At 42.2% G+C, this 12,310-nt stretch overlaps 1 protein-coding gene across 1 annotated transcript in view; it reads left to right on the plus strand.

Annotated features, from left to right (window-relative positions):
• Positions 1-7,190: 7,190 nt before the first annotated feature.
• Positions 7,191-12,310, plus strand: part of ZNF710 (zinc finger protein 710) — an 82,045-nt gene continuing 76,925 nt past the window's right edge. Inside the window, exon 1 of the mRNA XM_051981102.1 lies at positions 7,191-7,405. The gene's annotated coding sequence lies outside the window, so the exon portion shown is untranslated. The remainder of the gene's footprint in view (positions 7,406-12,310) is intronic.

The following is a 12,310-nucleotide window of genomic DNA, read 5'->3' on the forward strand; positions in this document are numbered from 1 at the left end:
TCAGCCCAATAGGATTCATAATAGTTGGTAGTCTCAAGAATTCAAGATCTTCTTTTAGGACCCTTGTTCCAGATTCAGGTCCTCTTATCCATCATCAAGTTCAGGGCAGCAATGGTCATAGTCTCTGTACTTGCCCTGGGGGTCTCTGTCACCAGCCATTTGTGTCTTTGGCAGCAGTAAGCACCAAAGTCATATCTCCAACACTCTGATTATCCCAAGGAAGTCCAGCAGTTCAAGTTCAATATCAACAGAAGGGGAGAAGAAACTTTTAATGGTAGAGTGTACCTACTGATCAAGCTCCCTGCTTCTTGGCTGACTTCTCACCCCAGAATACATTCTTATCAGGACCATTTTTATTGTCCTTTCCATGTTGCTAGAGGGGAACAGGTCAGTCTCACTTCTGGGGGTCCATCACAAAGATTTTGGTCTGTTTTCCACTATGGAACCCTTAGGAGTCTCCAGAGAAATGAAAAAAAAAAAGATATAAAAACACCATCTGCACTAATTTGGAGTGATGAGGAAGGCACTTTGAAAACCTTAAAATGCTATATAAAAATGAGTTGTTATTATTATTAACATTTCATGACACTATAGTCTAGGCTAGTTTGATCTAGTTATCTTCACCAGTTATACCAACATGCAGATGAAGCCAAGATCACACAATCCATTGCTCAGACTGCACGCCTAATATCCATTGCAAATATGTGTCCTTGGGTGGACTAGAGGTCTGCTCAGAGGTCTTTTCCAGCTGTAGTTATATAATTCTATAAAATGAGACCAGAAAGATGATATTCATTATTTAGTGAAATATATAATGATTCCTGGAAAAACTAATGTAGATTGTGTTCTACTCTATTCTACTCCAGGCAATAGAGATTCTCAGAGCCCTATCCAACTCTTACTGACATCCCTTAGATGGCTAGGTATCTTTCCCTCTCAAAATTCCAAGGATACCTCTAAGAGGTTGGAATTCTCTAATGTTTGGGCTTAAGTCCTATTCGAGTACATTTTCCCCAATACCAATCTCCAGAAATAGTTATCATTAATTGAAACAATGATTTAAGAACTTTATTCAACATCATTTAACCAATTCACATCCATTATCTTTTACAAAGGGATATTATTCCTTTAGAAGATATAGCAAAAATGGAAGCATAAACATATTTTTCCTTCTCCTAAGAAAGAGACATGCTCTTCCCTAGACCATTTTAGTCCCCAGGAAGAGTGAGTTCAAACTTAAGCTATTAGTACAGTTCACTTCTGAATGTAGGACAAACCATATCCTCTTGGCTGCCTGATCCACCATATTCTGGGTCAAGTAGGTAGGTCCTTTGAGATTTGGCTGCCATCAAACTGTGGTACAGACCCCCATCTTTGAACCCCTGATACTCCCCCAACCTTTAGAAGCCAAGATCAAAGCCTAGGCTTCCCCATCTCCAATACTGCTTCACTTATGCAGAAAATAAAAAGAACAGCAAAAAAAGAGATAGCAGCAATGGCTTTACACTAACCCTAGTGGGGAGAGTTAAATGACTTGCTTTCTTCCTCCTTAGAGGCTTATAGCAATTTTAACATTCTTAATTGAATATAACAAGGAAAGAAAAGAAACAGGTTGAACTATTGAGGCCTTTGTATATACACCTAATTCTGGCTCAGAAGCAAACTAAAAAAGGCCTCTGAGAAACAGCAAGTGGACAGGGATGTCTGCAGGAGCTCTGAAGTCCCTACGGGGGAATTGCAGCAAGCCACGTGTGTTGCACACGTTCATCTGGAATTTCACTGGCCAGCCATCAACTGGTCCTCATCGTACATCTATACAACTTTACTCCACCATCGTACCACTGTGAACTCTGAATCTCTACCAATATCACCCTTGGTGATCTTACACTAATGGCAGCTTCAAAACTGGATTTCTAGTCACTTTTACACTTATCATTGTTATCTCTGATCAATCTGTACTCTTATGAGCCACAAATTCTGCCCACACTCTCTGCAACCCCTGTCTCAGGTGGTTTACTGAATGTTACAGATATAATATTTAGGTTCTGTGAAGTCACATTCTTGGTATCATAAAACTGACTGTAAGAGGTAGAGAATACAGACATAGAGAATAAGATCTGAGTTGTCCCCCAGGTGGTACTCAACTTGAACCAACAGAGCATTGACCTTGCCAGTTTTTCTCTCACACACACTAGCCTTTCTAAGAGATTTCACTATCCTTATTGGACATCATAAGACATCTGGCTGGCAAATGCCTACCATTATGGAAGCCGCGTGCCTTCCCCCCAAACCCAGTGGATTCCATTGTACTCAGTTTGTTAACCATTAAAAAATAGTTTGGTAGAGGGAAACACTGCCTTGGAGGAATTCCCATGTATAAGTCAAATTCATATAAGATTCTTTGAAAGATAAAACAACAGAGAGAACCTTGTTTAAAGATTTAATAACAGAAAGAACCTTGTTCAAAGATCAGACCCCTTTGATTATTAGTATTAAACAAAGCATGGAACAGGGAGATGTATGCTCATGAAAGGTGTGTTTACAACTGTCATAGAGGAAATCCAGTGCAGAGTCCAAGTCAAAGCAGGATTCTGTATAGATAAGGGGGAGGGGAAGAGAAAAGAAGGTAATGAGCATTTACATATGATATATGTCAGGAATTATATACTGATATATATCAGGCATTGTGCCTGAGCTTTACGAATATCTCATTTGTTTCTGTCAATAATCCTGGAAGAAGGTAGATACTATTATTATTTCCAATTGAGCAAACTGAGGCAGAGGTTAAATGACTTTTTCAGGGTCACACAGCTAATAAGTATCTGAAGTTGAATTTTTTTTTCTTTCTTTTTTTTTTTAAATAACTTTTTTTTTTAATTGACAGAACCCATGTCAGGGTAATTTTTTACAGCATTATCCCTTGCACTCACTTCTGTTCCGATTTTTCCCCTCTCTCCCTCCACCCTCTCCCCCAGATGGCAAGCAGTCCTATACATGTTAAATAGGTTACAGTATATCCTAGATACAATATATGTGTGCAGAACTGAACAGTTCTCTTGTTGCACAGGGAGAATTGGATTCCAAAGGTATAAATAACTCGAGAAGAAAAAGAAAAAATGCAAGCAGTTTACATTAATTTCCCAATGTTCTTTCTTTGGGTGTAGCTGCTTCTGTCCATCCTTGATCAATTGAAACTGAGTTAGATCTCTTTGTCGAAGAAATCCATGAAGTTGAATTTAAATTCAGATCTTCCTGACTCTAAGTCTACTGACCTATCCGTTGAGTCACTTAGCAAAGTACTTCAGATACTCTTATTCAAACATGACATTGTGCTGACTACATGAAGGCCTAGAGAATCATGGAAACTCCTAATCACTCAAAAGCATTTGGCCTAACTATTCACATAATAATCAAACAGATGAAGAATGCTGGTGCCCAAGCCATGATGTGAATTGGATAGATAAGCTGTTGAGCTTGTTCCTCAGTTTTACAATATTTGTCCAATACATGTGTATATACATATACAAATTGAAAGTTTTTTTTTAATGACCTTAAATTTCTCCTTGAAACAAGATCCTTTTTTTTTTTTTTTTTAAATACTTGGTGTGTGGGTTTTGAAGGACTTTGACAAGCAAACAGAAGATATTGTATTTTATTTTGGAGATGAAAGGGTTATTTTGGAAGCAATCATTTTAATGAAAGAAGTAACACTTGATTTCTTGTTCTAATTGGTATTGTCTTTAGTAAAGACAAACTATGAAAAGAGAAAATAGGAACAGACAAGAGTGAGTAAATATAGTAGTTTAAGACTTGAGTTTTGAGCTAGTGACAGAATTGGATAGTGCTGGACCTGGAATCAAAAAGACCTGAATTCAAATCCAATTTCAAACAATTATTAGCCATGTAACCCTGGAAAATCACCTTATCTTTATCTGCTTCAGTCTCAACTGTAAAATAGGGGTAAGAATAGCAACTATTTCACAGAGATGTTGTGTGCCTCAAATAAGATATTATTTGTAAAAAGCACTTAACAGTGCCTGGCATAAAGAAAGCCCTATATAAATGCTTATTCTTTCCCTTAAGAAGTAGGGGAAAGCCTAGGAAGAACAAAAGAGAAAAGGAAGGAAAAAAGAAGGAAAAAAGAAGGGATACGGGGCAGGAGAAGAAATAGAGAAGAGCTGATATAGCAAGGAACTTGTCATTCTTGTCTCTATCTTTCTTTGAGTTATTCTTCATCTGAATATTTAGGATTGATGGGTTTCAGTTTAAAACAAGGGATATCTTCCTAGAGTTTAGCTATTCACTAGTGGAAGAGGTTGCCTCCCCACTACTACACTATAATAATTGTAATCTGGATAATGCAATGCTGAGAATATTACCGGTTACAGAAGAAATTTCTGCTTAGAGACTTTTTGAACTAGATGAATGCTAAGGTGTCTAACCCTGAGATTCTTTGACTACCCAGGCTTCCCCTTTCTGAAGACCATCTACCCTCCCAGGTCCAGCTCAAATTTCACTTCCATTAAATTCCCATAAATTTTTCCCAACCACTCTAATGCTCATTGATGTCTTCCCAAGCTGATGTCCATATTTACTGTCTGCACCACAGACCAAAACACAGATCTTTGAACTGGAAGGGACCTTAGAGGTGATAGATATAGCTTGGCTACAGATTCATGAAGGAGCTCAATCCCCAACAATTTTTTACTGTTACACAAAAACTTTTACCATCAAACCTTCCAAAAACCTGTGAACTTAAAAAAACTTCATTCTCCCTGTGTTCTATTTCTCTCACCTCTTACCTCCTAGGTCTTCACCTCCAGGCTGGGGAATCTTCTGATTTCCTAGTTTATTACCCTACATTGCCTCCTATAGTGCAGGATTTGGAGTAAAGAACTATCTGCTTTCATATACTAACACCACTGTGACCAAAGGTAAGTTATTTAATTTTGGGCCTCATCTATGTCAAATGTAGATAATTCTTCTACTTAAGATCTTTATTGGATTGAAGTAAGAATCAAATGAGATAGGAAAAATAGCCAGCATTTACAAAGAGCTTTAAGATTTGCAAAGTGTTTACAAATATTATCTCATTTTACAACCTTGGGAGATAAGCACTATTTTCCTTACTTTACAGATGAGGAAACTGAGGCAGGCAGCATTTGACAGTTGTCCAGTGACATGCTGCTAAGTCTGCCTGATTTGAAGGGCACATCTTCCTAATTCCAAATGCCCAACCCATTGAGTACCTAGCTGCCAAGAACATATGTAATATACTTTGCAAATCTTAAAAGTCTTATGTAAATGTGAGTCATTAAAATTTCTTGTATTGTTCATTATTTCATACCTAAGTTCCTTGAAAAAGGATCCATGTCTTCTTCTGTGGAAACACAGCACAAAATGATAGGTTCTCAAAAAAAAATTTTTTTTATTGTATTAAAAACTGAATTGAATGAGATAAGCCCACCACTAGACAGGTTTTCTACATCGTTTCTCCCAACATCCCTATAAAAGTGCTGATAGGTATTGGTCTGATGCAAGGTTTCACCATTAATAATTTAAACTCGATCACTCCTCAGGAGAGAATGAGAGGACCCGTTCCGTGGATTTTTCTCTTCTGGGTGGATTATCTCTTGAGAAAGCCCTTTCTACTCTGCACTTCTGTAGTATGGTTTCTCCTTCTAGGAGTAGTTAGTTTGTCTGCCTTGAACCAGTGGATAATCTATCATTATCTGCTGGAAATGTTTTTAAGGAACAACTTTTGAGTCTTGAATTTTTTCCGGAGATTGGAGGTATATGTCCTAGAAGAACTGTTCTTGTGGAGTTGTAAGAAGAAAGGGCTGTGAAATGCTCATTAACCCAGTGGCACATTCCAGAAAGCTGCCTCAGACAGCAAACTCCAGGAATATTAGCTCCCTTGTTTTAAAATGATTGGGGAGGTTAGTGGTGAGAAGCCAGAGTCCTTTCAGGTCCATTCTTCTACCTCCTCCCAAGAAGCTCAAGCATCAGAAGCAGCAATGCTTCTTATAACTGCTGGGAGTCAGCAAGGAGTTTTAACCTTCACTGTACTTATCTGTTCCTGAAAGACACATCATCACTTCCCTGTCTTAGGAGACCTCACCCACAAACAGGGTTAATAGCACTCCCTTCACCAGACACTTGTCTGTACTAACTCATTAGTGGCTGGCCAGTGCTTTGAAAATAGTCTTAAAGGTGGCATTTTAAAAAAAACTGTTAAATGTTCTAAATACATGTTTGTCCCATAGGCATATGCCCATTTTGAAAAAACAAAAACAAAACCTCCAGCTTTATTCTCTTGAAAGAGAGGTTTCTAAGACTTCCTCATCTCTCTCCACCCCTCTCCTTCAGCCCAACCCTATTTTTCTCCTCCTTCCCATTTACAAAATCCCATTAACTTTTCTTTCTTTAGGATGCACAAAGCTTAACATCTCCCCAGGACTCTTTCCCTCCCCAGGGCTGACAAAGTTCCCCCCCTCCACTGTATTTATGGGCACCAGAAGGCCCTATGTCCCCCCAAACTCAAGTCACCCCATTTCTACCTAAGTCTCCTTATATAAAAATAGGTCTCCCTCTCCCCCACACTCCTCAGCTTCAGTTAAGTTTTGTTCCCTTTTTCTGCTCTGATGTTTAAAAAAAGAAGAAAAGAAAGAGAAAAAAAAAAGGCGTGACTTGATTTTCAAACGAAACTCCCACAGCAAACAAAACCCTTTTAAAGAAAAGAGAAAGGAGGAAGAAGGAAGAAAAGAGGGAAGAAAAAAAAAAGGGGGGGGAACCCCCCTCCAGGCTTTCAATTAGAGTAGGAGAGTTGAACAGAAAGAAAGAAAGAAAAAGAAAATTCCTCTCTGTGGTGGAAAGAGAAAAGAAAACTTAGGCTGACCAGGGAGGGGGGGTATTAAGGGAGGGGGGAAAGGAAGTGAGAAAACAAAAGAGAGATAAAAGAGCTGCTTTTCTCTGTCTCTCTTCCTCTCAGAGCTGGGTTAGGAGGAGCTGTTTTGCATCCCTTCACGTCAGCCCTGCCTCATTCCCTTCTTCCTGAGAGAGAAAGAGAGAGAGAAAAGAGAGAAAGAGAGAGGAGGAGAGAGGGAGGGAGGAAAAGAGAGAGAGAGGGAGAGGGAAAGGGAGGGAGAGAGAGAGAGAGAGAGAGAGAGGGAGGGAGGGAGGGAGGGAGAGAAGGGGAGAGGGAGGGAGGGAGAGAGAGAAAGAGAAAGAGAGAGGGAGGGAGGGAGCGGGGCGGGCGTGCTCGGAGGAGAGCCGGCGGTACCAGCACCCACATCAGGCGGTGGACAGCCAGAAGCGAGCCCTCTTCCTGCCGCCCCCCTCCCCCGGGTCCGGCAGAGGGACCCCCCGCCTAGGTCCCCGGAGGAGCCGCTCCAGAAGCCCAAGGGTGAGTCTTCAGCCAAAGCCCGTGGCTCTCCCCCGCCTCCCTCCTCCCGAGCGGAGACAGACCGCGAGAGCCCGGGGAGGGGGACGGCGGGGAGAGGAGGGGGGAGGGGGACGACGGGGAGAGGAGGGGGGAGGGGGAAGCCGGGAGCCCCGTCCGTGCGGCCCGCCCCCCCGGGGGCTCCCCGGGGACCGGCCCCGCCACAGGCCCGGCTGCGGGGCGGCCAACATGTCGTCTTTGCCTTTCACTTCCACATTCCCTCATGCCGGGGAGAGAGAGACAGAGAAAGAGAGGGAGGGAGGGAGGGAGGGGGAGAGAGAGGAAAAGAGAGAGAAGGAGGGAAGGAGAAAAGGAGGGAGAAAAGGAGAGAGGGAAAGAGAGAGACACACAGAGAGAGACACAGAGAGAGAGATGGCGTCTGGGGGGAGGAGAGAGGAGAGGGGGAAGGGAAGGAAGGAGGGGGAGAAGAAAGAGGAGAGAGGGAGGGAGGACAGAGAGAGAAGAAGAAGAAAGAGGAGAGGAGGAGGAGGAGGGGGAGGCAGGCGAGAAGCCGAGGCCGGGCGGCTGCCGCAGCTGTCGGCTTCCCCCGCACGTGGGTGTCCCCGGCAGCCCCGCACGCACCCCTCTGATCATCAGTCTGGGACTGGAAGTTTCTCCCCCCAGCACTGATGGTTGGTCACAAACTTTCTGCGTGTGTGTGTGTGTGTGTGTGTGTGTGCGCGCGCGTGTGTGTCTGTGTCTGTCCGTGTGTCCTCGCCGCCGGCAGCCCCGGGAACTGGACCTCGGCCAGGGCTGGCTGGAGCCGGGGTGAGGGGGCAGCGGGGAGGGGCGCCCCGGCGTGCCCGCCCCGAGGGCCCCTGGCACGGGCTGGGGGAGCCCGCCTGGCCGCGCGTTTGCGGGCTTGGCCGCTGCCGAGATGCACTGGGTCAGTTACCTGTTGAAAGGGCTAGCCCGGCGGCAGCCGCGGGGCTGGGGGAGTCCGGCTGCCGGCCCCAGTCTAGCTGGACCCCCGGCTTCCCTCACCCTGGTCTCCCCTTCACTCCCTTTTTCTCCCCCTTCCCTTTTTCTGCTCTCTTTTTCTTTTCCCCACTTCCTTCTATCCATTCTCTGTCCTCTTTTTTCCCCCTCCTCTTTTCTTCCCCTCCTTTGCCCTCTAATTCTATCCTCCCCTCCCCCTCTTCTTTCTTATCTTCTTCCCCTCCCCCTTTCTTCCTTTTCTCATCTCCCTCTTCCCCCTCCTTCCTTTTCTCATCTTCCTTCTTCCCTTCCCCCACTTCCTTGTCCTTCCTCATCCTCTCCCACCCTCTTTAACTTCTCCATCCTCTTTCTCCCCTCTTCTTCCTCTTTCGCCCCAATCCTTATTGCCTTCTCCGTCTTCTTCCTCCTTTTTCACTTCTCTCTTTCACGCTTCCTCTTTTCTCCAATCCCTCCTTCTTCCTTTGTCACCCTCCTCCCCTTTCCTCTCCTCTGTTTATTTCTCCTTCCTGCTGGCATTTCATTCCTCCTTTCCTTTTTCTCCCCAGTCCTTCCTCTCCTTCCCTATCGATTTCCTTCACTCTTTTCTTCCACCCTGTACCTCCTTCATATTTTCCTTTACCTTCCATCCCCCCCCCCCCAATTTCTCTCTGTTTTCTGTTTGAGACAATTGGGATATGTGTAAAAGGGGTTGCAGAAGGAAGTCTGGGTGCCTGTCAGATGGGTGGGGAAAGTGGCAGGTCCTTTAAACTCCTGAGTTGCTAATAAGTTTGTGTGGGCTTTTTTTTTTTCCAATATGCCTTTTAAGATTACTTTTATGGTTGTTGCAACTGCATCCCTGTAGTCAGAGAGTAGTTTGGAAAGATTTAAGAGGCAGAGAGAGGCTGAAACTAACCCAGAAAAGTAATTAATTTAAATACATCTGTTAAGTACTGAAATTGCTCAGTGTGGCAGTTTTAAAGAGATGGGGGACATGTGAAGTTGGGGGGGGAGGTCATTTAAAATGATGCTTGAATGGTTCCTGGTCAAACAGCAATAGCTTTTGAGTAATGAGAAAATTAATGAAAACATATCACTGAAATAGGACTGAAGAGGCTGCTCAGATCTTATCCTTGGGACTGTGGGAACTGGCACTGCTGTGTGGGCTGGATGGCTCCAGTTTAGGGAAACAACATAAACCCTGGCCAAGCCCTGGAGAACCTAGACTGGCTAACTTACTCAAGTCCTAGAATCCTCACATAGGTAAAGTGGAAAAGAACTTTGTGCCCTTGGGAGTCATACATCTGGCCTTGAAGTTGCTCACTCTTTCTTGTGCTCGTTTTGTACAGGTGTAGTTTTAAAAAAGTCAAAGGTCATTTCTTCAGAAGAGAAAGGCTGTTGGATTCATTCTCACAGTGACTTTGCTATATTTTTCTGAAGCTCAGGACTTTAGGGTCAGGCAGAAGAAAAAATTCTTAAGAATGAATAGGAATAATTTATACAGCTAATTCTAATGATCAAAGCAGCTGAATTGTTTCAATTCCCATCTGGCCTCTGCATTTCTTTCTCACTGAAAATAAATGTCATTACTTTTAAGGATTCTACTCCTAGCTTATGACCTGGCCCTTTACCCTACTCCAAGTCACCTGTAATTCTTGATCAGACTAACCAATTAGTAACTGAGTTATTAAAATCCTTTTCAACTTAAAGTAGACTGTACAATGTGAAATTCCAAGATAAGATAGAAAAATGGGATAGTCAGCAATGGGAATTTCTACCGAAAAAAAGGGTCAAATGGACATTTTGGGGTTGGTTATCTTTTGACCCATTTTCTAGGCCAGTGCTTCTGCTGCTTGGGAGCTCAATTTCAAATTAATATATAGGACTAGGACCCTAGAGTCTCTGAAATACTTTACTTCTTTCTTTCTCCTGTGAAGATTCTTTGGGTGTCTCCTTTCATTTTGGTGTTACATGCTTATTACCGTCCTGGTATTATATGGTCATTGCATGCTTGTGTTATTTCCATTCTGGATGCATTTTCTACTGGGGAGACTTATTTTAAGCATATTGTCTAGAGACATTGAGGCAACCAAGATCTGAAATGGTTTTAAAATGTGGAGGAAGGGAGAGAGGGTTATAGGACCACCAGAGATTTTTGCAGAACTTCTATTTTGAGTTTGCTTTGGGACTCAGAGATATTTCTAGTACTCTTTTGCCTGGGAAGCTTAAGTTTAAAATCATACAGGATACTTGGGCAGCTCCATTTCAGTGTGTGTAAAAGGAAACGTGCTGGTGAAAAAGGAGGGGGCTTGTTCTGTGATGCACATTGGCCTGTCACACCTGAAGTCCCAGGTTTTATGCAACTTGCACATTTATTCCCCTGCTAAGTCTGGCATCACTGTACATGCCCACGTGTGGTCAATGACAAAACCAATGGAAATCAATTTTTTAGGGCATTTTATCAACCAATATCCTGGATTTTCAGCTTAATTAGCTACTCATTGGTTTCAGTGCTGTTATTAAGCTGTCCCAAAATGCCAAATTGACAGTTTTAAAATAAAATGTTTTTTTAATAAATTCATCATAATAATTAAAATTTATATAGTGCTTTAAGATTTGTGAAACATTTTATAAACATTATCTCTCTTGAACCTGTGACACAGTTGCTTTTGTGACCCCCTATTATATAGATAGCCTATGTCACTGATAAGTTCAGCTATGAACTGGGAAGAAAAGAGTGCTAGGAATGATAAGGGCAGAGAGCTTCCCCCTAATCCCTCTTCTCAGGATGTTGTGCTTAGTTCATAGTCTCTTCCAATTATAGAAGGTTCTTGGGCCTTCTCTCAGAAGCCCCTGAATGATAGGGGCAACTAATAGGATACAGTTTACATTAAGATCCAAAGAGTACTAATCAGTAGTTCTGTGCCCTTAAGTTCTAAGTCCTGTATAGGACTGCTTACTTTGTCTTCACCTTGAGAGAGAATCCTACAGGGCAGGACTACTCCGTGGACATTCTTGTAAGACAATAGCATGAATTTGAATTAGATTCTGAGCTGGCTTGCAAGTTAGGGAATATAGGATCAATTTTCTCTTCATCTCTGTATTCTACAAGTTCTTTGGAACGTAGAATTTGGGGATTTATGAAGAAGAAAAGTATCAGGGAAGATGGCCATAGGCATTATCAGTAAGGGAGTTCCTTGTAACAATGAAGTCACAGATCCAGTATATCTCTGTGATGCAGACCCCTAACTATAGAAGTGGACAAAGTCAAAGGGGAAAATAATTTATTGTGGAGAGTGTTTCTGCTTCCTCTGTCAAAGTTCCCTTGATAATGTAGGATGGATATATACAGATGAAGAATTGGAGTTATCCCTTCTGTTGGATTGTAAGTGCTGTGAGGGAAGAAGCTCTGCCTTTGCTTCCCCTATGTTGACTTTGCAGGGAACAGATGTCTGTAAATATCTCTTGAGTGAATAAAGGATATGAAAAAATGTCTAAAGTCAAGGATGGTGGAGATGATAGGACATGGTCTAAGTCACTTCTATTTTAATAGAAGATAGGGGTGGTATGAAATGAAAGCCTCTTCTCAAATCAGTTTAGTTTCTTATTAACAAAATAAAAAAGTCCCATTGCCCAGATTTTTTAAAAATGAGGATACCTTATTGAAGTATATTTAGAATTGGTGGAAATTTTAAAATGCTATTGTCAGAAACAAAGATACACATGTTATTGTTGGTCCTCCACCCTCTAAAAAAGAATTTTTATAGGATGTTAAACTTTTGTCAGTCATCCTTCAAGTCTCTTACACGATGATCTTTCTGAATTCTTAACACTTGCCTTCTGAAAACTCTGTGTGTTTTTAAAGTCTTACATTGTTGATGAACATCTGTCTTGGGCCTTAATTTTCTTTAAGTTTTTAAATTTTCTACAGTTTTGAAAGCCAACAGGATTTTA

This window comes from Antechinus flavipes, chromosome 2, assembly GCF_016432865.1.
Source record: "Antechinus flavipes isolate AdamAnt ecotype Samford, QLD, Australia chromosome 2, AdamAnt_v2, whole genome shotgun sequence".
NCBI classification, from domain to species: domain Eukaryota; kingdom Metazoa; phylum Chordata; class Mammalia; order Dasyuromorphia; family Dasyuridae; genus Antechinus; species Antechinus flavipes.